Here is a 25896-nt window from a genome sequence, read left to right on the forward strand (position 1 = left end):
TGCATTTTGTTTTTTCTAAAATGAAAGTTTTAAACAGAAGTTTTAAATGAATGATTTTATTTTGCTGACATGAGCTTTTTTAACACAAGAAAAAGGTTTTTGATGCAGAACACTTTTAACTAATGGTGGCTGAATCCAATTACTTTGCTTTGCTTTGGCGCCTTTTTCATTTTAAAACTGTGTATGAAGTTTTTTTCTTTTGTCTGATGAAGTCTTCCAAAGGTGGAAGACTAACAGCACTTCACATTAAACTTTTTTAGGAGTTATTCTAGCCAGATCGGAGCCTGTGTTGTTTCTTTCGTTTTGGAAAGTTTGTTGTTCCTGAAGAAGTCTGCCAGGTTAAGTAGGCATGACCTACCTTTGACAAAACTGAACTGTGTAGGGTCCATGTGTGTAGGTTTCCTATGTCATTGTTTATCAGAGCCATGATAATTCTTTCCATGGCCTTACAAATGAGACTAGTCAGACTTATGGGGCTATAGTTCCCCTGGTCTGTAGAAAGCCACCCCTTCTGTAGAGAGATAAACATTGGAGTCCTCCATTTGTTACACATGAAGCCTGTCTGGAGGTTATGGTTAAATCGAGATTCTAGTGGGCTTTACAAGTCATGTTTCATGCTATTCAGGAGGCATCCTGGGATATTATCAGGGCCCAGTGAAGCAATAATTTTGGCCTTAGGGAGTACAGTGAGGACCTGCTCCGTAGTGCTAGTTGGTAGATAGTATTTCCTGGGAGTGACTGGGGTGATTTTGGGGGGGGGGGGTTAAATCTGGAGCTAAATTTATTGGCCAGCAGATTTGCTATACCTCAGGCTCTATTTAGGTGGTTTCACTCACCATTAGATCAGCACATTGTTGGGTATTGCCTTTAAAGTTGTGGACATAACTGAAAAAAATCATTACAATTATCCTTAGCTGTGGAGGCTATTTTTATTGCAAATTTGGCTTTGGTGGACTTGATTAGTCCCCTGGGTTGCTTGTTCAAATTGATGAGGGCATTTTTACCTTGCCAGGCAATACCCTTCCTGTGTTTGGACATGATTTTCTTTCTATTTTTTTTTTTTTTGTAACACAACTTATTTATACTGGAATTTCACCAGGGTGGTTTGTTTTTGGAGGTTGTCATAAGTTTATTTTGGGTAGGTACAGCTATCTCTATGCAGCAATTTACATGATTGCACAGGGTTCTGTGAACAATTCTACATAGGTAACTGTGCTCTCAGGGTTTGAGGGGCTTGTAATGTTGTTAGACTGTCACTTACTAGGAAGTAGTTAGACTCTGAAAAGTTTTTAAATGTTCAGAGGTTAGCTGGGTTCCTGGGCTTAGTAATTATTTCAAAGAATACCGCTTTGTGGTCCATCCTAATCAGTGAGGACTTTACACTAAGGAGAGTGCATCATTCCTCCATGTGTGTGAGGACCAGGTCAAGGTTATTTGCACCCTTGGTGGTTCAAGGGTGTTTGTGTTAACAAAGTTTAGGAATCTCTGTACCAACACATTTGAGGTCATGTATGATTTCCAGTTAATGTTGGGGTCTTTAAGTCACTCGTGAATATTGTGTTGTGTTGAATGGGAAGTGTCTCTAGTACTTTCAGGAATGTGGTATGGGCTTCCTTGGTCATGGAGTGTGACCTATAGCATGCAAAGGTATGGTATAAGACTTAACTTGTGGTGAGTTGTACATGGAGAAGCTCAAGTGTGCCATACTACATGACCAGCCTTGAGGTGTGTTTATGTTTCATGTAAATTGAAACTCCTCCATCTTTAAACCCTACCTGTGCAGTATTTGGTCCAAATGTTTGAAGGTGTAATAGCTTTGTACTGCTGGGGTGCCCTCTGTGGCTTTAAACCAGATTGTGGTAACTGCACAGATATATATTTCTCCATGATGAGGAGAGCTTCCAGGGAGTGAAGTTTCTTGTTTAGACTCCTGGCACTGAGCAGTAACACCTTTAGATTATTCTGAATTGATTTAGTTATGTTGCTAGGTTTATCATGTTGGCACCACTTAAAAAAGGCACCATGGGAATGGACAAGGTTTTAGCCAATAGTCAAAAACCTTGGGGGGGGGGGCAGGTGCAGGCCATCCTTGGCACAGAAGCATGATCTGTTTATCATATCATCCTAGGCAGACAAATATTGTACGTTCCTTGGAGTAACATCAAAATATAAGCCAATTATTAAAGTCAATTATCTTCATTTGGTACTGCAGCATCATCCTTTGAGATGGTAGAATGCTGCTCAATGATAGGCTCTTACTAGCCTGAAATGCACAGTCTTCATATAGTCCAGGGGGATATGTCTCGGGTCATTTGCCTTCATAAGGACTAAGACAGGCAGCTGACCGTGATTCTCTCCTTGCTCAGTCTGGTGAGTGGGATATCTGTGTGGCTCACAACAGAGTCTCCTATGAATAAGATAATGTGTTGTGTGGCAGTTTGCCCTATGGACTTAAAAGCTGAGATACCCTGTGATGATGCTGTATGTGTCTTTGTTCTTGTTGTCTTTGTAAGGTGCTCAAATGGTTGTTGAGGATACTTGCTCTGGGTGTGACGTCGGGGAGGTCTTTAAGGTTTAAACATATGTGGGTCTGTGTGTCTGGTCCATATTATGTGTAGTGGGTATAGTGTGTATGCCACAGACAAACTGTTTGTTTGGTGACTGAGAGGCTTGCCTCCAGTGACATTATATGAAAACAAAAACCAGAAGACAAAATTACCCTGTACTTGTGAACGCCAAGGGAATTCTTGTATAGTCCACACCTGTAAATTCTCCACACTCAAATGGCTGCTGTAGACAAAATCCAGGATAAAATCAGTTATGTTAGATGCTGAATAAATGTCCACAAAGAGGTCGTATGCGACAAAATATCCTTATGAATCGTAAAGAAGATTTCTCCAAAAGCTTTATTGAACCAATACTGTGAAGCACTTTTCATCCCACTAATAGTGGGACTTCTTCATTCAAACAGATTCTAACAAAAAACAAGGTTTAAATACTGATTTTGGCGCCAAAAAGGTGCCGTTGCTAGGTTACAGTTCTGTGCTTCAATTAGTTAAAGGTATAGTGTCCTAACAACTAGTGAGATGAGTCTATGAATGAATTTAAAACAAAATCAACAAAACTTCAGAACCATTAAAAAGATTAAAAGCATCACTATGATGTCATTATTACAGTATCTAAATATATACTAAATATGAAACAAATATAAAAATATATAAAGTATATATGGTAATACAAATCACATCTATATGTTACTACATGTTTCAGACTAAGGAATGAGCAGTAAAAAACAAAAACCAGTATGTACAAAAGTTACTCAACTTGAGCACTGAATACATATATAAGTAAATCACATCAAAGAATCGAGTGGTTACAAAAAAGAAAGATCGTTATTATGGGAAATTGCTATTCAAAGATGGTACAAAGTCACATTAGAACTACAATAGTCTGATCAAAATCCCACCTAAAACACATACCTAACTACAAAGTCTAACAAAGGTCATAAATATATGTTCAGGATATACAGTGGCACCTGAACAAAGAACTATTAAGTAGTGCAATTAATGTAGTCAGGTCATGTAAAAAGCATGTGTATTGTAATTGTAAAAGAAATGTGGTAAAAGTATATATGCTGACATGTAAACAATAGATTTAAAATCAAACAGCAACTAGTAAACCTATGTGAAGGTAAAATGCAAGGTTACTTAGGACAAATTACTCCATAAGTGCGCGGTAATGTACAGAAATTCACTCCGAAAACAAAGCAAGCAACCCCCCCCCCACAAGAGTATATGACATGACAGTGGTATGTATCAACGTCGTAGGCTTCTCAATTTCAGTAACGGATATAATGTGATAGTCTCATTAAGGCCTGGGGGGGCATTGGCATGGCACCTAATCAGGGCCGGCCTTAGCTGAAATGTGCTCTGTAAGCCCCACCCACACCATATTCAAGCCACACCCCTATTTGAGCTACACCCACATATTGGCCACTCCCACAAACCCCACTCCAGTTCTTTCAATGTTTAAATGCATGAAAAAAACAGTCATACTGTGACACCTTAAGACTGCAATTGAAGGCTGAATGCTCCTTAATAAACCTGCATGATCTGTTGCTAGTGTAGAGTTTCTCTACAGTCATGAAAGACTGTATTAACTTTTTGCAAGGTGCACTTAAAAAGAATATATCATAACTGATTGCAATACAGAGTTCCATAATACTGACAGTGAATGCACCCAAAAGAACACCAACATAAATCTCAATGCCTATCTCTAGCTATATGTCAAAGACATGCATCTGGAGCATTTCTCGCCAGGCAACTGAAAGTTGGTCTCATTCCAAGTCGGACCATGTGTAAACAAAGGTTTAAAAACAAAAATCACCTCTAGATACACCTCTAGATACACCTCTGCTGCACAAGCAGTGTAGAAAACACTGAAAAGCATTAACCATTGACAAAAGGAAACGGGGATGAAGTGACAGCAAACTGCAGTACCTATACATCCATCCATATGATGGACTGCTTTGTATTCTGTGTTACAGCAAGTGAAAATTCAGTAAATCCATACTCTGGAATCAAAATCATAGCGTACAGAAATTAGAACACACTTTTCATTAAGTCTCCCTTCATTTAGCAAGTGCAAGTACCAATTTCAAGTGTGATACCAGACTGTATGGTTAACAGTCAAAAGCTACTAAAAGATCCATCCAACTGCATGCATCTTTTGCAGACCAGCAAAGCATTTCTAACACTGAGAATAAAAGTTACCAACTACTTTGGCAGTGACTTGAGATATCAGGTAAAAGGTATACGTTTTGTATTAAAGCACATAAAACTAAATCAAACATTGCAGTGCCCTTAGTTTGGTCATACATTCAGCATACAATTACCGCTGATTAAAACAGACCTGAAACACGAGCAGGAAGATTGGGGTCAACATGCATTTTAATTTCAAATTGTAGATTTTGCCTAGAACTGTTATATTATGCACTCATATGTATAATGAAAAAAAATAGATACACATCAGTTTAATATTTTCAGTTACTAGCCAAAATAAATAAAGTAGTAACAAAATAGTATGTGCTACACAAAAAGTGGAAACTTTTTAAACAGTCTGCTTTAGAGCAAAATTCACTGTTTTAAATACTGCCACTTGAAATTCTTCTACAGTCCTTTCTGCCTCAAAAATAGAACTACTGTACCTGATAAATATTTGAACCACACTTTTTGCATACATATTCTACATAACAAATATATAAAATGATATACCAGTGACAGCAGAATCCAAGCTGTCGCATGTAACCCGTTAACTCATGACTATACTAGCTAAACTTATTTTCCACAGCATGTAACAGAAATTAATCACTATATTACAAGATTCCTCCTCTAGAAAACTGTAAGGAAGAGGAAAGAAATGTACTCATACTTTTAGTGATCTTTTTTTCATAACACTGTTATGCCCCCTAGAAAATATATCACTCTGGCCCACTTATTTCACATGCCTTAGGTTCCCCAGCCCAGCTCAGCAGTCCAAAGAATTCACTCTCTCCACAAAACCTCAACTTCCCTGTCACAGACCAGTCAAAAGTGTGATCTCGGCCACTTAGCCTTTATACTACTTGCTATACAACCATAATGCACATCCAAGTTAAAAATATAAATGCTAACATTTAAAACATTTTTAAAAAACATCTGTTTGAAATGTTAAAACTTCTATCTGCCTCATGCTTAAAACAGTAGTTTAACAATAAATCGAATGTGAATGAATAATTATTAAACACTACAGAACAAACTACTGGTGTGATCCATTAACTGATGCACTGCATTCCCTAAACATCTGGGCAGGAAACAAGTTGCCAGCCAGGAATGCTACACACAGTTTCTTCACAATTAACTGTTCTCAGCGCTGAAGAAAAAGCTGTAAATAAATCGCTATCCAAACATTTCCCTTTCATAACAAATATTCTTCTCCTGGTCAGTCGTTTGGTTACAAGTAAATAACCTGCACACGGATGTCCCCCTCACCAGGCTGGATAAGGACAAGGTTACATTTAGCTGCTTATTAGATGCCAGGATCAGTCAAGTCACTCAAGCACTTACCACAAGTACCAGTATAACTCCGACATAGTCCATGTGGGTGTGCATGACCTGAGACATAATACCTCACTGAACTATATGCATACAGATATGCCTGAGCTCTTAGATTGTGTATCTCAGGCAGGTATGAGCCTATCTTTGAGCTGCATTTTGCCATCACCAAAGAGGATGCCAAAATACCAACAAAAAATTATTGATTTTAACAACTGGCTTAACTTCTGGTGTCAGTGCAAGGGGATCCAATATCTGTCAGCCTGGGAGGACATGGTTGACAGACCACACTGCTTTGCCACAGATGGTCTTGCACCTGGCTCCTCTATGACTCTCTCAAGCTACTCCAAGTCCAATTAACAATAGGCAAAATCCCCTACCACATCTTCACTAACTACAGGTCCATCACAATGAACAAGAAGGATTCTGCATACCTGGACTCACTTACCATGTAGCCCAACACCATACTCACTGGCAATTTTAATTATCCTACCATCAACTGGCGAAAATACATGACCACAAATCTGCTTTCTCCATGGTTCTTGGACCTTGCCAGTGCAAATGCCCTGGAACAGCTAATCAGCACACCAAAGAGGGGCTCAAATGTTCTGGACATAATGCTCACAAACATGGGGGAGCACGTATTATATAGGTATTATAGACAAACTCAGTCAATTGGGAATAAACCCTTATGTCACTGATGGGTAGCCAAATGGCTCACCAACAGCACACATACTGTCAAAGTGGGTGAATTCACATCTAGCAAGAGTGTCGTACCACAGGGTTCCGTGCTGGGCCTTTTACTGTTCAGAATTTATTTCTCAGAAGTCTAGGCAAACATGGATGGCATGTATCTGACCAAGTTCACCGATGACTGCAAATTGGGTGCAATCAAGGAGTCCCCCAGTGGTACTACAAAAAGGATTAACACAGACTAATGAAACTAAATGCAAAAACATGTGTAATTATTCCCTTTGGGAATAGCCAACATCCCTGCTATTTACAATACAGACAGCATCCCCCCCAAGAGTAGAGTACGAGACCCAGGTAGTCAGGCTGATAATCTGAACTTTGACCACCATGTTACCTACAGTGGTGAGGCTTTCCTATGTATTTCATAAGTAAAAGCTTGGCATCTAGATGCAAGGACATTATAATTCCATTATACTCATCCCTCAGACCATTACAGTACAATGCAGCCTTTTTGCATGTACCTCACATACAGATACAAAACCACGTTGTAAGTGGAAAGACTGAAAGCCATATCACTGGATTCTGTCTCCTACAGGCTACTAAATTGTGATCTGTGTCTTGCGTACAGGGTAGTCTCTGACCTGACCCTGATGGAAATTTTACACATTCACAAATCAAGCCACATGAGGGTCACTTGCTCTGGGAATATTAACCTGGGCACGTATATCAATAAATCATGCTGGAGAGAGATACCTCCCCCTGAAACTACCCATTCTCTGGAACAAGCTTTCCATTCATGTGAAACAAAGCCCCTCTCTGACCCTCTTCAAGCACAACTTAGATCAATGGATGGGTAATCTCAAGTTCACTCCTGGGGTCATGTCCATTTTTTCATGGACATAGGCAGGCATTAGGCTCATACCTCCATGAACTTCACTCACCTATGTATTGCTAATTGGGTTAACTTGGGATAAACATGCCTACGCTTGTAAAGGTTTTTGGTCATTAGCCTAGTAACCACCTATGAAACTATGACACAAAGATAGCATGGTTAATGGCTTACCATAAATGAGAAGGCTCTTCCCATATGATAAATTACAGCAGTATACCAGCATTAATTTAGGACAGAAGAAAAGCAAACATTAGTTCAAGCTGGGTAGCATGACACAATGGGAAAATAAATTGCTTTCGAATATGGTCTCTAAATCCTGAAATATGACTGGTTAAAACTAAAAAGTATCAACCTCATAATACAGTTCGAAGCCTGATTATAAGAACAGACAAAGCAGATGACCTACTACTAGAAAAATAATTCACAACTGTCAGTAGCCATCAAGTCTCAGGACAACTATTCAATGAAAACATCTCTTTTTTTAACATTTTATTCAGCATCTTTCCTTATTTGTGTGTCAGTCTTATTTCTGCTGCAGGCAACAGTGCTGCATGTGGGGCAATTGGGTCCAGAATAATACCACCAGAGTCCCCCCTCCCCAACCCAAGCTAATGAGGAAAAAAAAAATACGTTCCAAAGCTGAGGACAAAAAAAGATGATGAGTTGACAATACAAGAGCTGCCCCCCCCCCCCCCAACACACACACACTTACTTCAGTCTTTGAAATAATTTAAAAGCTGCAGTATTACAATGCTTAAATAACTACAACCAGTAATCCCACTTCTGAATTGCAGGGAACAGTCAAGTACCTCTTTAACAGTGACCAATCATAACACCTACCAGTTAGTACCCTGGGCAGCCAGTAATCCCCTCTGCTCTACTCTACTCTACTCTACCCTATTAAAATTATGCGGAAAACATTATCCGCAAATTTTGTCAACAGTCAGGCCTTCAAACTCACGCACAGTCGCAGCTTAAGAAAAAAAAAAAGTATTTGACCTGCCTGCTCTGTTTCCAGTAGCAATACAAGAATAAATGCTTTGTATTCAATATACTCAGTGGTACATCACCACATACCTCTCAACCCCTTTCTAGACAAAGCCTAAAATAAATAAACAAATGCATGAAAACATATTAAAGAAAACTTTTAATGTTCATCTTACCATTGACTGTGAAGCGTGCTAGACTTGCCTTTTCAATGCCAAACTGTACACAGCCTGTCACGTTGCAATGGGTCTTTTTGAAAACAAGGCTATGAACAGTGCCATCCTGATCAATTTCCACATCTCTACAGGCCTGCAGCAGTTCTCCATTTAGACTCCACTTAGGAGGCTTCACAGAATGAACTGAGATCTCACATTCAAACCTGGCTTCAGCTGGTTCAGTCACTTCTGTATCACACAGGTGTCTGATTATATTGATAGTCTGTTCTGTTAAAGAAAAGGCATAATAACTATCACTATTCATTAATTTCTGCCTTTGCAATTACAGTGACAAAGTACTTGAGAAGTTGAGTCTTGATCCACGAGTCTGATGCTTATTATAATCATAACAAGAAAGCAAATTTAGGGATTGCAAAAGTACTGATGCACATACCACATGTTGCTGTGATTATACAGATGACCTGACCTAGAAGCTGAAATTAACCACAGCATATCACTCAGAAATACATGCTTAAACAGCAAAACCCAGCAGTAGTCTTGTCTGTTTGACTCATTTCCAAATGTAAAACCAGTCTGTTCAGCATTAAACACGGAGAGAAATTCAATTTTCAATTCTGAGCATGGCCCCTACCCTGGAGACAGCTATATTACTTAAGTGGGTGAAACCTCCTGCTAAGGAGTGAGGTGAGGGGCAAAAATCTCCCACACATCCATTAGGAACGTAGCTTCTGAATTCTGCTGCAAACTATTTGCTCTCACTTCACGGAAACCATGCTCACATCATCAAAGCAGATGGAGAAAAGAAACAGCCCTTTCTAATGTGGCACATATTTTTACATACCTTAAAATAAGCAGCAAGGTGAAGAAAATTGTCATCAAAATAAAATACAATTAGATCCACAGTTGGGAGCCCGTGGTGAAACAAACCAGGCTGCGATTATCCACCATTCAGGAAGCAAATATCAGCCAATGGATGCGCCTCTAGCTCATCACGAAGGAAAGAATGAGAGGCGGGCATGAGCTGCACACTATATACTGTTGATTGGCTGCAGTAGCCAGGGGCGTCACTAAAACAAAAGCATCACTGATTGGATGCCAACATCAGTCACTCATACATACATCATGTCGGGGGGGATGAAAGAACAATGTAGGGAGGGGGGAGTTCTATTGCTGTGTGCTCGTGTTGTCAGTCATGGGGGGAGGGCGCAATGCTACTATGTAGAAACGGGCATCGGGCGCAATGTTAAAAAGTGAAGAATGTTTCACTTTATTTTTTTTTTTTGTGATTTTGCGCCCCTTATGAGGCCGGTCTGCACGGCGCCCTAGGCGGTTGCCTAGTTCGCCTATGCCTAAGGCCGGCCCTGCACCTAATCTTCCAAAAAAGTTCTAGTACTTCCAACAGGACTTCAAAGGGTCCTTCACGGCTGTCATGTGATATATGTGGGGTATATAGTGTGTATGCCACAGACAAACTGTTTGTGTGGTGACTGAGAGGCTTGCCTCCAGTGACATTATATAACTGCATCTCTCACATACTGTTATCGGTTTGCTTTAGTATTAGGTGGTTTTCAACAACCATGAGACAATTGCTACATTGCCTCAGGATGCCCAAAATCCATCAAGCTTGTTGCAGAGATAGTAGAAAAGTGCAACTCTATGTTTATAGATCATTAATTTGTGATTTTATTTTTTACAAGTGGATGGTACAACAGGGGTTAATGGCTAGCCCTTAGGTTTTTACTTGTACTTGCAGGGCTGTGCTCCCTCAACAAAAAGCTGGTTGTTCTTTGCACAACTAGGTACTGGGGAGACTTCTGAGGTAGTCTATTACAGAGAAAATGTTTATTAAGGACCCTCTCGAGTGTGGTGAGGATGCCAGGCAAATGGGAGCTCTATGAAAATGAGTTCAGAGAAGTGCAAGCATGCCAACTTTATAGCAGTACCGATAACTGCTAAAACTGACCAGATTGCACTACAGGTTGACCAAAGTGATTCCCAGCTCAGAGAGAAATCAAGCTACCTCCCACTGCCACTGGAATGCAGCTCTTTCCCTCTTAATATAGAATCCCTTCAGCAGGGACAAAAGTACAGAATGCAACAAATAAGTACCAACAAATACAAGGTAGCAAATTGCACAGTAACACAGCTAAGAAGGCTTCATAAAACTTCAGATCACAGCAGTCAATAAACAGTACAATATTAGGATACTTTAAAATGATTTAAAGTGCAAAATCAGCAAATAAAACAAAAAAATAAAGCAGTAGCACTCTAATACAGTCAATTGAAGTGCAAAAGAGTAAAATCTCTTATCTGCCAAGGCTGGAACAGTATTAATTCAGGACCCTTTCAAATAAAGTTGCCACCTGTCTGGAATTACAGTCAAGAAGTCAGGATCTTTGTCAGGAAATCCAGTTATGGTTAAGTTTTTGAAAGGTGTTTTGAATCATTCAAAATTAACACATTTCTGAAATATGTTTCGTAAAATGTTTACTGCCTTACCTGGATGTCCAATTTGCATTCAGATGTACAACGTTCATTCAATATAGTCAGCCCTCCAGCACTGTCCTCAATATTGGCCCAGCAACAAGGTAAGTCACTCTTCCTATCAGTTACTGAATGGAGTCGTATGTTCTCATACTTGTTTGTATGATATGGATGCAAGCATGCAAGGGAATTGGGTGACTGAATGGGATAGCAGCAGACAGCTATATGGGACAGCAGGAAATTCATAACAAATACTGGTGTCAACATACTAGGCAGCACTACACAAGGTGACAACCCCCACTGCAGTACATGTGATGGCCCAAAGAACTGTGGGTGTCAATAGGTTACACACGTGGATGTTAATGAGGGGCACATATCCACCACCAGCTTCACCCAGCAGGTCCGGTGTAGATGACCATGAAGAAAGGCCGGGCTAAGGCCCCCAAATGATGGCAATGGTAAACAGCCCCCCACCAGACCTATGCAGACATACAACAACAGGTCTGGCAGTTGCATTCTAGTTCTGAAGAGTAAGAAGTCTGAAACTGAAATTTATGCCATTAAGATCTAACATGTGTACTCTACTGATATGCCTTCTGTCTGCATGATAAGTCAAAATACAATATGAAATGGAAGCCAACAGAGTAACCGAAATACCAGTACAGTCATTTCAAATGTTAAAGTCTGCAGGTGTGCACCCCTCCCTCCCACACACACAATCCCATGCAGTAACAGATGGCCTACAGCACTCTCAAATGGCCTACAGTCCTCTGGCAAAGGCCCATGCCTCACCCATAGTACCAGTGTATGGAATGTCAGGGGTCCCAACTAACAACCTAACACAGTAAACAGAAAATAAATGCAAGGCCATGTTGACAAATGCCAGTAGTATGTCTCCCCATGTCTTACTGCAAGGACTGTTGATCAGGCCATAAATACTACTGGGATAAAGCCCAACTATAGGAATACCTCTGAGATATTGCTTACATAATGTTAGGTGGAGGAGAGAATAACAGAGGGGGGTGTAGAAGCATGGATGTCATGGAGTGTGTGAAGTCTGAAACACTGTCTACCCATATTACTCCCAATTGCAAACCCATGAATGGATAGGCACAAAAAACACTGGTAAACCACAATGTGAAGGTAAACTGACCAGATATATGAGTCCTGCCTCTGGATAACCTGGGTGTATCTGTACAGCTGAGAGGTATGGCCCCAGCAGGATATGGCCATTCCATGAAGTTGAGAAAAGCACAAAGAGGGGAACCCCAGCCAGCATACTAACAAGGTGTTGGACCATTTACACAGAACCAGCAGTCGATTGTCTGTAGCTACCCCTCCACAATGGCAGGTGGGTGCCAGAATGTGTAGTCTATATGCCTCAGAATATTGGTCTTAGCTTCATTCATCTTGTATTTCCTGGTAAATAACTGTAAGCAAAGAATGATAACAATCAGTAGTTGATGACATGACACATCACAGTGTAAAACAGTACATATGTCAAAAAATCTATGCTCCAACCAAACATGTCACACAAGCAGCACAGACAGCAATAGTTACTGTATACCCCGTATGTTAATCCCATTGTTTCTCCATATTGGTAACCTATCTACAGATATCCTGCAGAAACAATTTGCTAGGTGTAGCTGTAGCACACAAAACCCTGAACTGGAGTCCAACCCTCCCCGGAATGGATGCACACACTCAATATAGAAGGTCATACTTGACATTCTCCTACATTTAGCGAAATGAAGCCCATGTCTCACAACACAGTGGACTACATATATTGGTTATTCGCAGCTGTCTGTGCACACACCTAATTGTACACCATTGATACTTCACACACACACATTGGATAGGAATACACACACATATCTAAGGCCAACATAATATAATATGTCAAACATACACACACAGAGACATGGGGAAGAGAAAGTCAGAGGGTGACAGAGAGAATCCCATTATGAGGCCTGTCCCTCCCACTACACATCCCATAGGCCTATATCACATGATGTGCTGATGTCATTCACTGTAGAAATACCTTTGGCTAGCCCTCAACCCTATAGTGTCAGTGGTGCTTGTGATAACTGTGTAACACTACAGTACAAATAGGTATCCATGTAGCAGTTGTAATCTCAGTCCTGTCAAATGTAAAGTTGTGTGTGTGTCTAGATGAATGTGGTTGAGGCCATTCACACTCACTAAACCTCCTTTATCTTTCCTTCAGCACTGCTGTTGATGTCACTCACCTTCAAAGATACCTTTGCACAGCTCTTTAACATATAAGCTCCGTGGTGCTTGCGATAACTGTGTAATACTATAGTGTAGAAAATTAGTTAGGTAGAAGTTCCAATCCTGATCCTGGCAACTGTGTAAATGTGAATGTGTGAGCGAATGTGTGTATCCTTGTACAAACCTGATTTTGTGGTCATTCATACTTAAAACATTTCCCTTACCCCTCCTTTAGCACTGCTGCTGATGTCACTCATCTTCAAAGATGCCTTTGCACATCTCTCCAACATGTAAGCTGCGTGGCACGTGCGATAAATGCGGAACAATGTAGTAGCAATAATTACATAGATAGGGGTTTGAATCTCATTCCTGGCAATGGCAAGTGTTTGTGTGTGTACATATATATGTCCGTACCTCAAAGATTTTGGCCCCATTTACACCCAGTACACATGTCAGTGCCTGACCTTAGCAGTCCTGCAGATATCATCCACCTTAGAAGTACCTGTTGGCAACCCTAAACCATGTAAGGTCAGTGGTGCATGTGGTAAATGCGTAACATAATGGTCCGAAAAGATAGATGTTCATCGTGTTACACTGCTGCAGTCATTACACTTGGGTTATCCTGCTGTCAGGCGGTCCCGTAGTCAGCCAGAGTTCCAAAGTCTTGGTCCGGCATCGGTTGCTGTCACTTCTTCCCTGACGTCAGTGCGCCAGGGGTATATAAGATGCATCCAACACCATTTTCTTCAGTCTTTCTTGCCGCGCTGTGCCCGAAGCAGAAGCAGTTCACAAGTGCCGGTCGGCCGACTCCTGAGATTTTCAAAGTCGAATTTCAGATCCGAAGTCTTCAATAAAGCTAAGTACCCCGTTGGGGAAACCTTTTTCTTGCCTCAGACCGATGTCAGAAAAAGTTAATAATTGTATTTCTTGTGGGAAGTAAATATCTCATAAGGACTTCCACTCTTACTGTATCCCATGCCTAGGCCCTGATCACGACTTCACTAGTTGTCAGTTTTGTGCTAGATTTAACAAACGCACTATAAAAAGATGTTTTGATTTTGCTTTGCACTACTTTGGCCGAAAGTTCAATTATACTATGCCGTCGGATCAACTGACGACCGCAATACCGAAAAAACGCAAGGACAAGGATAAAGACAGGCATCCGAGGTCCAAAACCGACAACAAAACCTCTTCTAGGCCAGTCACTGGTTCACCGGTTCTCAGTGAGGTGCTTTTGCAGCCCCTGACACCCGCTACCTCAGAGCCACAGGCCACCTCCGACTCCCACGTGAAGACAACTAGGCCTCAGGAAACTCAAGGTATCGGGCCTATGGAAACTAATCCCATAGATGGGTCCGGAGCCGCTGAGCAGGCATCGGCTTCTGAGGGTGTTTTCAGACCTTCACAACTTACCATTAAAACAACAGCCAAGACAAAAGTACCATTAAAGACAAAGAAACAAGTACAGCATTCTCCTGGACAGACCTCCATGCCTAAGAAACAGATGCTTAAAATGGCCAAAGACCTCATTACTCTAATCAGGGGTTCCCATCCCCCTCCTGAGAAAAGGCCTAGGCAGGATACAGACTATGATTCCTTTGATCAGGTTTCCATTTTTTCTGATTCCTCTTCAGACCAGGGATACTCTCTACCCCCTACGAGGACTCTGATGCTGAAGACTCTATCCCTTCAGCCTCTCCTCCTGAGGATTATTCTTTTGGGGAAACTTTACATACCATGAGGGAACATTTCCATTGGGAAAGTCAGGATTACTCAGAATCCAAAAAAGGCTCAGGGATTTCCTTTTATTGCCTCAGAACAGGCCCTTGGCTATTCTGCCTGTGCTAGATATTGTGGATGATGTGTTCTCTGAATCCAGCTTATCTCCTGATTCTTTGCCCCCTGCACCAGCCAAGCCAGATAGATATTATAGAGTCCCAGACTCTCACAAGTTTCTTTATAAAAACCCCTCGGCTGATCCAGAAACTATTTCCCAGGGTCCAAAAGGGGTTAAGGCTTCCATTGCAAAAAATCCAGTCACCTCTGACAGAGCTTCCAGAGCTTTGGATAGATGGGGAAGAAAGTATACACTTCTGCAACTTTAGCAGTAAGAGCTTTAAATTGCCAGTTTCACATGCTTAAGTACCAACAATATTTAATGGCTCAGTTAAAACAGAAAATGATTGCAAGCTCAGAAGCTCCTGATTGTAAAGAAATGCAGGATTTATTGCATGCAGTTGAACAGGTGGGAAAACATACTCTACAATGTGGTTTTGATTCTTTAGAAGCCTCTTGTAGAGCCGCAGTTACAGGTTCTGTGACTCGAAGACATGCTTGGTTAAAAGAACAGAGTTTACCTGATCATGTTAAGGCAAAATTATTGGATGCTCCTTTACAGCATGATACCTTGTTTGGTGTTAAGGCAGAAGAGGTGTTAAAGAAAATAGAGGATAAAGCTAAATCTATGCAAACAGTCAAGGATTTCTTACAGGTACAGCCACCTCGATTTAGCAGAAATTGGCCAACAAAGAATTGGTCCTTTCCAGTGTCAGACAGGCCACAGAGAGGCAGACACAGACGCCCAAGAGGCAGATCTCAACCCCAAGGCTCAAACAGACAATGAGAGTGGGGCACCTCCACCCCAAAAGGAGGTGAGGACAAGTCTCAACCTTACAGGAAACAGTCACAATGACTTTCCCCTTCGTACGTCAAGCACTTCCCTTTTGGAAGCCCCCTTAGGTGGAAAACTAGCATTTTTTTCTCAAAACTGGCAATCACCCAAGACAAATAGGTTCTGAATATTGTGTCTCAAGGTTACAGGTTCCACTTTCATACTCTACCAAGGCTAAAAGGAATGCCGGACCTGCCACAAAATCAATGGGCTGAGGCACAGAAACAAATTTCAGCCCTCATGGACATGAGAGCTATTCAAAAAGTACCACAACAGGAACAAGGCCAAGGATTTTACTCAAGACTCTTCCTGGTCCCCAGAAAGGACAAGGCCTGGAGGCCCATACTAGACCTTTCAATTCTAAATACTTACCTGGATATTCCGAAATTCAAAATGTTGACATTACAGCAGCTTCTACCCATGCTGGGCAAGAAGGCTTGGCTTGTTACTCTGGACCTCAAAGAGGCATACCTGCATGTCCCTATCAGACAAAATTGCAGAAGATATCTCAGATTCAAAGCTGTTACAATGCACTTCCAATTCTCTGCACTCCTCTTTGGCTTATCTACTGCGCCCAGGGTCTTCACAAAGTGCCTGGCACCAGTATTTGCATTTTGTAGACAAAAAGGAATTCAAATATATCCATACCTGGACGACTGCCTCATTCAAGCAGAGACAAACGACATTCTTCTACAGCATCTGGCATTTGTAAAAAGGTTGCTAATTTCTCTAGGGTACACAGTAAACGAAAAGAAGTCAAAACTAGTGCCCACACAACAAATTATATTCCTGGGCACCAGCTTAAATACAACGGGCCAGATGGCTTACCTCACGCCAGACAAACAAGTTCAACTAACTCAATATTTTCAACTACTGGCAAAAAAGTCCCATCTCCCTGCAAGAAAAATTCTGCAGGCCCTGGGATTCATGGCATCCTGCATACTACTAATACCATATGCCAGACTGCATATGAGGAAATTACAATGGTACCTAAAAAGTGTTTGGACTCAACACTCTCACAGTTTAGAAGCAGTAATACCAATGATTCCCTGCCTACAACAGGAGTTTCGATGGTGGGCACAGGCATGTCACCTAAACAAGGGTCAACCTTTTACCCTACTCACAGCCAGGCAGACTCTAACAACAGATGCTTCGGATTATGCCTGGGGAGCACACATGGCAGGAAAATGCATTCAAGGCAAGTGGACCACAGACCAGATGCATTGTCACATCAATCAAAAAGAGATGTTGGCTGTTCAAAATGCCCTAACAGCTTTCAAGGACCTTCTGCATCCATGACAATTATTATTAAAGACAGATAACACCACAGTAATGTAGTACATAAACAAGCAAGGGGGCACTCATTCTTATCCGCTATGCAAGCAAGCCATGACCTTGTGGAACACAGCTCTAACTTATCAAGTTCACCTGTAAGCACAATTCCTGCCAGGAAAGAAAATACTCTGGCAGATGATCTAAGCAGAAATATCATGGACCCTCACAAATGGAAATTGAATCCACAAATCTTCAGCATGGTAACGAAAAAATGGGGATGCCTAGACATAGATCTTTTTACCTCTCCACTGAATTGCCAACTACAAAAATTCTGCACAAGGACTTATCACAAACAAGCATGGAAAGTGGATGCTCTTTTGTTCAACTGGAAAAACCTAAAAGTTTATGCCTTCCTGCCACTGTCTCTCCTTTCAAAGGTACTCCTAAAAGCCAGACAAGAAAAACCACAGATGATCCTGATTGCTCCAGACTGGCCACGCCAGCACTGGTACCCTACCTTAAGGAACTTAGCTCAAGGCCCACCATGGATTTTGCCTCAAATTCCACACCTTCTGACTCAACAAAACAATCAGATCCTGCACGGTCAGCTCAAAACCCTAAGCCTGGCTGCATAGCAGATTCATTAGTCAAACAGGCAACACCTCTCTCTAAAGCTGTTATGGATGTCATTTTGGAGGCCAGGAGGCCTAGCACCAGGAAAATGTACTCAGAAAAATGGAAGAGATTCTGCGCCTGGAACCAGGCTCAAAACCTTGACCCTCTAGTTCCAAACATTCCTCAGATTTTACAATATTTAACTGAGATGCTGGACAGTGGCCTATCCTTCTCATCAATTAAGATCCACGCCTCTGCCATTTCAGCACATTACAACACGAATCCTCCTTTATTCTCTCATCCCTTGCTAAAACAGTACCTCAGAGGGGCTAAAAACATAAGATCGCCCCAGAGAGCACCAACACAAACTTGGGACCTCAATTTCGTTTTGGAAAAACTAACCCTGCCACCTTCTGAGCCAGCCAATACAGCCGATCTAAAATTTTTATCATGGAAAACAGCTCAGCTCCTGGCTTCAGCATGAAGAGTCTCAGAGCTACAGGCATTAATGGCAGTGGAACCTTTTATAATTTTTCATCAGGACAGGGTTTCTTTAAGGACAAACCCTACCTTTATGCCAAAGGTGGTATTTAGTGTGGCTCTTAACCAAACCATCCATTTGCCAACTTTTTATCCAAACCCCCAAAATAAAGGGGAGAAACTTCTGCATTCTTTGGACATACACAGGCAGCTATGCTTCTACTTGGGCAAAACAAAAGCTTTCTGGAAAACTGAGCAACTGTTTGTAGCATATACTGCAGAATCACAGGGCAAGGCTATCTCAAAGCAGACTATATCCAAATGGATAGGACACTGTATATGTTACTGCTACACACAGCATGGAAAATCAGTCCCAAATAACATTAGGCCACATTCCACCAGGGTAAGAGCCACTTCAACAGCCTTTCTCAGAGTACCTACCAAGGAAATTTTGGAGGCTGCAACTTGGAGCTCAGTGCACACCTTTACCAAGCATTACCACCTGCCTCTTTACTCTAAATCCAGAGCAGGATTTGCCACTTCAGTTCTGCAGGGCCTCATAGCCAATCCTAACTCTTTATAGACCAGCCACCCAACCTTAGCTTTGGGATTCTACCCAAGTGTAATGACTGCAGCAGTGTAACACTATGAACATAGTACAGTTTTGTACCTACCATAAATGTAGATGTTCAAGTGTTCACACTGCTGCAGTCCAGGTTACCCTCCCTCCATCCCCTCTGAACTAGCTGGACTTATCTATACCTTTCTATCCTATACAACTTTTGTAGTGTATTTGCTTGTAACTGAAGGTATTGTTTTTATTTTTATATGTATATCTTTTATTAGCAATATGTATTGCCTACCTACTTGGGGGCACCTGACATCTGGGGCAAGAAAAACTGAAGAAAATGGCGTCCGATGCATCTTATATACCCCTGGCGCACTGACGTCAGGGAAGAAGCAACAGCAACCGATGCCGGACCAAGACTTTGGAACTCTGGCTGACTACGGGACCGCCTGACGGCAGGATAACCCAAGTGTAATGACTGCAGCAGTGTGAACACTCGAACATCTACATTTATGGTAGGTGCAAAACTGCACTTTAGATAGAGGTTTGAATCTCACCCCTGGCAAATGTAAAAGTGTGTGTAGGGCAAAATATTTTGTGGAGTCTCTCACTCACTACATCATCCAATGCCAGTATTTACAAGGGCTGGTGATGTTCCTCACCTTAGAAGTACCTTGGGAAAACATCCATCCTATAAGTTCCATGGCACATGTGATAAATGCATTACACTGTAGTAGCAATACATAGCTAGGTAGGGGGTTGAAACTCAGTACTGGAAAGTGTGAGTGTGTGTGTTGTGTGTGAATAGTAATCCCAGTGCGTTTGGTTGATGAATATCCCCATGTGGCTGTGTTTATTAGCAATCGGAGGTGTGTCCAAACCAGAACATGTACCATTCTCCATTGTAAAACAGATAATGTGAATCAACATATATCTATGTACAACCCTCAGCCCTATAATCTGTGAGGCATATGCAATCACTGTGTTACAGACCGGGGATTACCATGCACATACTGTACCCTGCCTACGACATGGTGGATGTGTTACCACACTGCCATACCCCATGGGTTTGCTGCAGTGCTATATCCTGGTGACACACAGATGCCTAGAATGGAAATGGGATACAGCATCTCAGAACACATTCACTCAGACTTCACTTGTGGGAGGGGAGAGGGTAAAGCTGGCACTGAATGTGTTGCCAAGACTGTGGCCAATATCTGTTGTGTCAGGATAGGTATTAGCATTGTGCAGTAACTTGCAGTACTTGTGTTTAATGCTGTGGAGGTTGTTGGTGTAACTATCAAAGGCTGTTGTGACTGTCATCAGTGTCTGCTGCATCCCTGCTGCCATACATGTATGTTGGGGATTCCATGAGGGATCCAAAGTTGTGTTTGAGGCTAATAAGGGAGTTCAACAGTCATGGGACACCACCTTGTCCTGAAACAGTGTCTTCCTTCTGATGTATACTTTAGTAATGGCAGGGGACAATCACATTGTCTCCCAGTGTTTGGATTACAATTTCTGGGTTCTGTTGGCTCTGGTCAGTACCATGCATTCATGTACCTGTTCGTACAGTGCCTATGTGTATGATTCCGCAGTCATGCAAATATTTCCCATTGCCATGGGTGCAGTGAAGACATCCACCCCTGCTTTCATGGCTATAAAGTCAGCTTTGGAGAGGTTTTGCCAGGTGGTTATCTTTGTGGGGGGTGTGGCTGACATGTTGAGTTCCATGTTGATTACAGCCTGTGTGAATCTCACCTTGCAGGGATTGACATCTGTGGATGAGCAACAGTCCCATATTTAAGTGTTCAACACAGGTCAAGGTTGTTGCATCCTCTACCAGGGGTCAGTATGAGCTGGTCTAGGGCAATGGAAATGATGAATCCCAGAAGTGTTGGACCACTGTACTGGCACTTGGCTACATTCCCCAGGTGATGAAGGAGTAGTTGAAGACACACCCCCAGTACAGGGTGAATTGTGTTGTTTCATCTAAGACTTTATGTCACTGTTGCATTGGACCATCATAGATGGCAGGGTGTTGAGGATGGTACATTAACAGTCTAGGGACATAGATGTGGACCCATAGCAGGCTATGGTCTGGATTGCACTATTACCCCAAGGCAATTGTACCGGAAGTATCTCCAATGCATTATGATGGGATACTAGTCTGGAGGTGTTCCTATTCATAATGAATATGGAGATGACACCACCTGTGGAGGTGTGGTCCATGTTTGGGGGCTGACAGCTGTGGAAGGTGTCATAGCCTGATACTGCAGGTCTGCTGTCTGCTGCTGTGAACCACCTCTCCATTACAGCAGACATGTGTCCTCCACTCCAATGACTGCTCTGAGTGACTGCATCCTGACAGTTGTCCACTATTGAGTAGCATGACCTTCAGACTGCATACATGTGTAGCTGTTATGGTGGTAAAAACATTAGGAACACTGCCTAATAAGGCACCATAGGGGTGGCAAGACACTTAGATAGAAACTGGCAACCCAGTGGTGACAGATGTAGAACCTGGCAACCCAGTGGTGACAGATGTAGGGCATCCATGGTAAGTCATTGGGTTCTGTCAGTCATGTCACCCCAAGCAGAGAGGTTCTGGATCCCCTGAGAATGACACATAACACATAAGATAATGTTGCAGTCAATCATCTGTTGATAGTACCACAGCATCATTCTGCGTGACAGTGGTACACTGCCCATAGCTACTGTCACACCTGCCTGGACTGCATAATCAGAGAGTTTAACCATGTTTCCTGTCATGTAGTCCAGGAAGGTGTGTTCCAAGTCATGCACACCCACATGGATATGGAGTGATACACATAGTTGTTGTAGAGTGGCATGACTGGCTGTGTCATGCATTAGATGCTGGCATGTGGTAGATATTTGGCTGTTACCTGCTCCATATTCAACTTATTGAGTGGGATGTGTGTGCCTCAGTATTGAGTTACCCATGATCACTGTATTGTGCAAGGTGGTTAGCCTTAGGAGTTTAGGATGGGGGCACACTGTGTAGGTTAAATATGTGTCCCTTGGCATGTGCCATGTCATGGTGTCTGAATGAGTGTCTGCCTTGCTGGTCTGTGCTATTTGGGTAAATGTCCATTGAGTGCCTCTGGGAAGGTGGGTGTGTGGCTTTTCACTGTATGTCATGGCTGTCAAAGTGGGTGTCATGTTGAGCTACGTGTTCCACATGGTGTGGTGCAGGTATTGATCTTATTCTCCTGACCTGCTAGTCCAGTCTTTGCCTGAGAGTACATATGTCCACATGCCAGGAGGGGTGGACATAACTAGTAAGTACTGGGGCTACATCTATGATGAATGAGTAATGCTGACGGCTGCCAGGTGTGCCAAACTTCTTGATACAGTAACCTGGTGAAGGGTCAAGCCATAATGCTAGCTGAAGTGCAAGACAGAAAGAACTAGCATGATGTATGGGTGGAACAGAAGGCAGACTGTCTGCTACCTGTGATACTTTACCACAGCTGAGCAGTTATCAACAGCTTTGGCCATGTGAAAGTTCAGTAAGCTCTGTAGTGTGTGCAGTTACTGCGTAACACTATAGTAGATATACCTAGATAGGCAGGAGTTCTAATCCCAGTACTGGCAAGTGTGTGTATGTATGTGTGTGTGAATCATGTACTGTCTGGCTCATACCACTTTTGACCTGTGTACTACCCTTTACACTTCCCTTCACTTCAATTTAGTAGACCTGTTGATGTCATCCACCTTAGAAGTACCTTTGGAAGAGGTGGAAATGTATAACCTCTGTGGTGCATCTGATAACTGTGTAACACTATTGTACACATACCTAGATAGGTAGGAGTTCTAATCCTAATGCTGCCAATTGTTTGTGTGTGTGTGAGGATCATATCATGTGTGGCTTATACCATTTTGATATGTATACCATACATAGCTGTTGACCACCTCCCACTGCCATTACTTTATATAGTGTGATAACAGCATCTGCCTCACATGCAGCAGGTTAAACTACTGTACAGTCTTCTGTACAGATATGTCTGGAATGTCCATATGTTTGAAACCTATATGTGGTCGGAAGTGCCCATGTATGTGATATCATAGCCAAATAGGCCACAGTGCATGAAGTATCATACCTGACTGAAACATCATGCTGATAGGATGTCTGCCACCCTCACTGGTGGTCATCCTTGTAGGTGCAATACATGAGTCCAGATGCTTGGTTTTACAAGTGAACTGTACCTGTTATGGGTCACATTAAAGGCTGGAAGAGGTGTGGACTATTATATTGTGGTCCTAATTAGTATGTAACAGGAACACCTTGCATCTTAAGAGGGGTGTGTACACAATTTATATCCATTGTATACCAGTAATGTCACACATGACCTTACCTTAGGCCATTTGTCCAGCACAATTTGCTAGCCTCTGTCCAGATGTCTTAGCACTGACAAGTTGTGAGGTATGCTACAGGAATGTTGAGTTCACATCAGATAGGCCCCAGTGGTGACCACTGTGATGCAATACAGTTAACCCCAGCACAAGTGAACATACATAAAGCAATATAGCTATTACTGAGGGTTGTGCGCTTGGTGAATTGCATGCGCTTCACATGCCTGGGGTATTGCCAGGCAACACCAGAACAATGTCATACTCACCAGCTTCAGTCTGCTGTCCCATATGCAGACCACAGGGTCCTTGGTAGTTGTGAGAGGGAGTTATTGTCAGCAGACGCACGTGGCCTTGGTACAGGATTGATGCAGCATGTCTGCACATTTACAGTACTAACCACAGTAATACACAATGTCCTGTCCTCACCACAGATGTGCATCTCTGTGCATTAGAAAACCCCATCCACAACTGCAGTCGGACCTGACACATGGATGTAGATACAATACAGATACATGTAGGTCTGATACATTAGTGTACTAATCCCTACTGGGCCCTTACCAGCACGGTCCTCATCCAGTGTGTGTGTGTGTGTGTGTGTGTGTGTGTGTGTGTGTGTGTGTGTGTGTGTGTGTGTGTGTGTGTGTGTGTGTGTGTGTGTGTGTGTGTGTGTGTGTGTGTGTCTGTGCAGCCCACCTCCACAATGCTTCCCTCAGCATCATAGCTTGTGCATTTGACATGTGGCCCAAGTGTAGTGAGGAGCTCCTTGGTGGGTGTCAGTGGGGGCTGGATGGCTGGACCCTTCACCTGTGGCTAGCCAGTCCCTTGCTACAGCAGCAGCCCATTGATGGGCATGGCATTTGAGGTCAGTGGCCTGATGCTGCACATGCTCATTAGTTCTGCTTTGCAGGGCAGTCCTCTCCTGCACATCTTCTGCTCTCCATCCAAATGACAGGGCATAATGTCCAATCACATATTGTGTGATGATGTCTGTTTCCCCAACAGAGAATGCTGGTAGGCAAGCACTCTGCATGTTACCTGGAAGACATAAATAAGAAAATGGTCATACGACCTCATACGGTTGACAAAATGAACATCAACAGTGGATATTACTTGCAAATAATCCACACTACACCAAAACATTCCAAGCTATCATGGCTATAACAGTTTGCATTACATACCTGTCCCTGAGCTATCTTAATCCCCCCAATGCTGGACACTTGATTGCGTAATCCTCTAACCTTGATTCATTTCTGTGTAGAGGGTTGACAGTGGGCATCTTTCATGTGGATGGTGGCAGGTCTGTGTTTGACTGAGGTGTGTGATGGAGCTCTGAGCACATGCCTGAGGTCATGTAGGAGGAAGACACTGATGTTATTATGCCCCATGGAGATATGCTGTTTTTGCCATCAGTAGGCAATATGTATATGCTCACCATTGCTGAGAGGAGGAGTATGGTTGATGTGCATATCTCCCTGTACAACTGGGGTGGACAGGGTGGCGATGTTCCCACCTAACCTGTGTGATGCAGGTTGCCTATATCCATGGCATGTGTGTAGGAGGTGTTCTTTACCGCCAGTACAGGGTGAATTGTGTTGTTTCATCTGAGATTTGCAACATATTTGGAGACATGGTTGCAATTGTCCTTGGTGGTGTGGATATGTCTGATTCATAGTCAGCCTTACAGGAAGACACTTGTGAACTTACATGCTTGCTCAGATATAGATGGACTTGCTTCAAAGTTGTTGCTTGTACCTATGTGTCCCTGTATAGCCAATGTAGCAACCTATTATGTAGTTTGTGTATTTCTGCTGTCCACCAAAGTGGATTACTCTACCTTGGTGGAGGCTGGATATACAGGTCAGGTACTGCTGTGTCCATATAGCTACAGTGGATATGAAGGGTACACACCTCTGATACACTGCCTGGTATTTGTGCAATTGGAACATGACACCACAATAACTCATTTCATAACAATTCCCACCTGTAGTGTGACCTATACCCTGTACATTTCAATTGAAAACATACCAATTGGGTCTGTGAAAACATATGGAAATAATATTCAGTACAGTAAGCCAGTGGAATGAGTGTGCACACCCTTAAACTGATGTGTTGTGTATGCACCTCTTGAGATGGTTACAGCATTCATCTGTCTTGGTCTGGACTCTAACATCATGGCACATCTTCACTTGGCAATAGTTGGTCACCTTCATAGAAACACCTTTGACTGTAATTCAATGGAATTATACAGGTTAGGGATCACATAAAGATGAGAAACATTATGAAATGATCTTCTGTGGTCTGATTGTCATACAGCACACATACCTGGCATTCTAACAGGGGTGTGTACATTGATA

This window comes from Protopterus annectens, chromosome 7.part0 (genome assembly GCF_019279795.1).
Source record: "Protopterus annectens isolate FY-2018-M chromosome 7.part0, PAN1.0, whole genome shotgun sequence".
Lineage (NCBI taxonomy): Eukaryota > Metazoa > Chordata > Ceratodontiformes > Protopteridae > Protopterus > Protopterus annectens.